The 4,420-nt window shown below is 31.5% G+C and overlaps 1 long non-coding RNA gene across 1 annotated transcript; it reads right to left on the bottom strand.

The window, feature by feature from the left end:
* Nucleotides 1-2,486: 2,486 nt before the first annotated feature.
* On the bottom strand, nucleotides 2,487-3,032 carry LOC145120886 (uncharacterized). Its single transcript, XR_013714410.1, has 3 exons — nucleotides 2,961-3,032; nucleotides 2,730-2,864; nucleotides 2,487-2,649 (listed from the first exon to the last, which is right to left on the bottom strand). It is a non-coding gene; the product is annotated as an uncharacterized LOC145120886 (long non-coding RNA).
* Nucleotides 3,033-4,420: the final 1,388 nt, after the last annotated feature.

Genomic DNA, 4,420 nt, shown 5'->3' with positions numbered 1-4,420 from the left:
ATTCTTGATTTGCTTTATTAGTTATTGAACCTAGTTTGACGTATTCCTACTAACAGAGGGTATTTGAGTGGAGATGGTACTTGGGTGGTAAAGGTGGTGGTTTGATTTTCGGTGCTGGTTAGATGGACCAAGAAATGAGATTTTGGAAATAGAATTGTGGATTAAGAGCATCTCCAACCCACTCCTATTTCTCATTATTTCTTCCATTTCTTCCCTCATTCCTCTCCAACCCTAACTCATTTATTCAAGAGGAAATGAATAATATAACACTATATCTGATTTTAGAGGGAATGAATAATATAACACCATATCTGGTGTTATATTCATTTCCCCTTTGAGTCGTCGATTTTAGTCCCTCTGTTTATATATTTATACATTTCTAGTTTATTTTTATCTAATAATTATAATTTAAATGTAATATTTAATACTTATAATATTGTGTTATATATTAAATTATATTAATTAATTATAAAAATAAAGTTTATTTTTTGTTTATCGAATTCATATTAAAATTTAAATACATATTAAATTTTAAAACACGATAATGTATTTTACAAAAGTTTATAGTTAAGTGTTATAAATATAATCTCTTTTATTTAATATTATTGTAATGAACAAAATATAGATTTTATATTTGTTGAAACCAAATTAATAGAAGCGGTGTATTTGATAATTTTTATAAGTTGGAAGAATGGAATATACTTTTTTGGGGTAAAAATGAGGTAAAAAATAGAGTAGGGTTGGAGATGACACACTATTCACCCTATTTTTTACTCCGTTTTTAGGGGAAAAAATGAAAGTGGGAGGTGGTGATATGTATACACGTATTTCTATTGTTCACAGAGACCACAATTTAAATTAAGTTTAATAACTAAAAATAACTAGAAATATAACAATAAATGAAAAAGAAATTGCAAAGGGTACTTTAGTCATTTCAAGTCTCATAAGGGATGAAAATGTGGATTCAAATAAGGAGTGAAACGTGCATCTTTTTACGATATAAGGGACGGTCCGAGCTAATTTTTGAAAACAATGATTGAACGTTCTTTTTGGCACCTACACGAGGGACAATTCGTGTAATTTACTCGATGTCCAATTTACCGCCTAATAAATGTAATAATATTTTTCAAGAATGCTTTTATTTTTCATTGAGCAAATGGCTATGTTTTAGTTACACAATTACACAATATATATATATATATATATATATATATATATATATATATATATATATATATATATATAAAGGCCGACAACAAGGGAATGAATGTGGGACACTCATTTCAGATCTGTCGCTTAATCGCTCCAAAGTACTGGGACGACAAAACAAATCATATTCATATATGAATATGTATATTCATATATGAATAAGTATAACAGAAATGATTATTCATATATGAATATGGCGGCGATGAGTGGTGGTGGTTGGTTGTGAAGGTGGTGGTGGCGGAGGAGATGGCTGTAGTGGTTGGGAGGTGGTGTATTAATATATGAATACAGTTATATTTATATTCATATATGAATATTACTCAATCCCCATCAGCTCGGTACGCCGAAATATTTTACAACAAAAATAAATGAGGGAAGTTATATAACGTATCTATATTACTTCAATACAATACAACTCAAAAGTTCATATAATATAATAATACAATAAATTCTAGTTTGTCATTATTATTGTTTGAATGACAATTCAAAATTTCATATGATATATAAATAATGCAATAAATGATACTTTGTCATTATAGTTATTATTGTTTGAATTACAATTCCAATATATTAAATTGTTTTTGCTAGGATTATTTAAACTTTGTCTTTCCTTTTTTTTTTAACGACACCAACTTTTCAAGTGCTCGTCTAACCAATTCTTCTGAATAAGATTTTTCTTAGTCTCTTGAAAATCCAAGGATGCCTAGTCTCGTTGTCATCATCATTGCTCTCTTTTTCATCCCAACATTTTCAAGTGCTCGTACAACAAATTCTTCTGAAAATTGTCTTATACTTACTAATTGGCATATGTTCGTTACTAGTACCATGCCCGATGATATTCTACTGCATATCCATGGATTTAACTGAAGTACAACTGGTATCCTTTCTGTCGGGCAAACATTTGATTGGCGTTTTTGTAAACTTGGTGGGTATTCGTACGATGGCGACTTCACTTGGGGTTCAAAGAATGTATCTGTGGGATTGTTTAACAAACACATCAATAACTTTTGCTTTCATTTCAACCTTCGTGGACAACAATGTTATTGGTTAGTTAGAATAGACGGATTTTATGTATCCAAAACTAACTCATCATTCCCAAGTACGTCGTGGCATCTTGAAAGTTCTTGGACTTAAATATTTTGTAATATTGTTGACTTTAAAATATAGTATATAACTAGATGGAATCATGCGATCCCGTTGGCGCTGATTCAAATTTTTTTTCGTTCTTTCAACGTGTATATGTACATAATCCATCTCGTGAACCCTTAGCTGCTACATAAGCAAACCTGACATCTAGAAGCCAGCCAATTTCATTTTTTGTCGTTGCAAAAATAGTCCTCTGGTAGAAAAAAAGTCTGTTGGAGTCTTAGCTTCTATATAAGCAAACCACACATCTGGGAACAATCAAATTCCATTTTTTGGCATTGCAAGAACACCTGTCTGGTAGAAAAGAAAAAAAATCATAAATGTATGATTTTGAGTTTTGATTTAAATATTTAATGCTAAAATGTTGAGTTTACCTGTGTTATGATTTTGTAGTGGGTATGATCAGATACAGCAATCCAAAATTCCATTGTTATGCTATCCATGAAGCTTATATATGGCTTCTTATATCCAAGATTTTGCAAATAAGAAAGTACACCACCATCTGGGCCCTACAAATGAATTAAACAAAAAGATTTTATTTTTTTAATAAATTATATCCCATGAAATCTGTTAATAATTAAAAAAAACAAAAAAATGTTTAAAACCTGGGCCTGACAAAGTCCAAACTCAAGAAGAAGTTTATTTTTTTCTAGCAACAAAACAATGGCTTGCAGCATTGTAGTGAGGAAAGAAGCAAAATTTATAAGATTCACAAAAGGGGTTTCCAAAAGTTGAACCACCAGAAATAGCAACAATACAAATAAAATTTTCAAAGATTCGATCTTTTTGTCTAAATGTTTCCAAAAATACCCTTCAACCCAGAAAATAAAACTTACAGCGACAAGGCCTTCAATAATCATCAAGGTTATACGGACCTGCATTACTAACGCAAATAAACGGTGCAGAAAGGAAAAGATGTATAACAAATAGCATTCAAAAGTGCATCAGTATATGGAAGCAAGCATGTATATATAAAATAAATAAATAAATAAATAAAAAACTATTCAAAATCCCACGTTTTCATCATACTCTCAACAATCGATTGACATCAACTCCATTGAATTGAAAGAAAATCAGATACACAAATCAATAAATTAATTACCTTAGGTTATAAGGAAATTCGTCAACGGTTACCTTGATTTCTTTGCCAGGTCGGTGATAATAAGCATCTAAGTCGAGACACCCCAGTCAACTGAAAAGAAATTTCGTCCGGTGAAAAACTCACATCGGACTCGCCTCCGCCAAGGGAACTGACCGGTTGTGATGGAATTTCAAGAGTCGAGAATCAAACCTAATCAAACCTGTGATGGAATCAACTGGAGGTGTCGAATCGATTGGAGGTGCGGCGGAAGCACCGTCAAAGTGTATCGAATACTGGTGGGAGGTGGAGATACAGAGGGTTCTGGAACGGCGGAGGTGAAAGGAGAAGTGAAGGCCAATAGACAAAGAAAACGGTGATGTTTGAGAGCGGTGGGCTTGTGGTTCGATTAGGAAGAACATGTATCAAAAACAGTGTTGAATCGGTGGTGAAGAAGAAGGGAGAAACGGTGGAGACGAAGAGGGCGGTGGAAAAGATAAACCTGACTCAATTTCGAAGTCGGTCCGAAAAAAAATATAACCTTTTAAAACAAAACCTTGTGTGGCCAGAGTAGGAAAGGAAAGAAAAAATGTGGCGGAAATGAGAATTGCGAAACTTTCCTGTTCATCACCATTTTAACAATTAATAATATATATAATAAAGTTTGTCTTGTTTTATTCCAGCTGTGATCTTTTCTTTCTCCATTTATTTCCAGCATGTCTATTATTTTTTTATTGTTTATTTTTTGCATTGAATTAAATTAAAACATATATTTTTATTACTCCGCATTTTCTCTATATTACATGGGTTTTCTGGATTAAACATTAATTCTATGATTTACTGAAAATGACCTTGCACTTTTTATGAGAAAACACTCAACTTTAAGTTATTTTTTTCGAAAAACCATGACCTTTAATTTTTTTTTCCAAAAATTTTTTAAATTTATTATAATTTTTTTTTTTTGAAAAAAACCTCACATTTGGCAAG

This window comes from Lactuca virosa, chromosome 6 (genome assembly GCF_052849685.1).
Source record: "Lactuca virosa cultivar CGN04683 chromosome 6, Lactuca_virosa_CGN04683_v6, whole genome shotgun sequence".
Classification (NCBI taxonomy): domain Eukaryota; kingdom Viridiplantae; phylum Streptophyta; class Magnoliopsida; order Asterales; family Asteraceae; genus Lactuca; species Lactuca virosa.
This window is presented reverse-complemented; position numbering and strand designations above follow the sequence as displayed.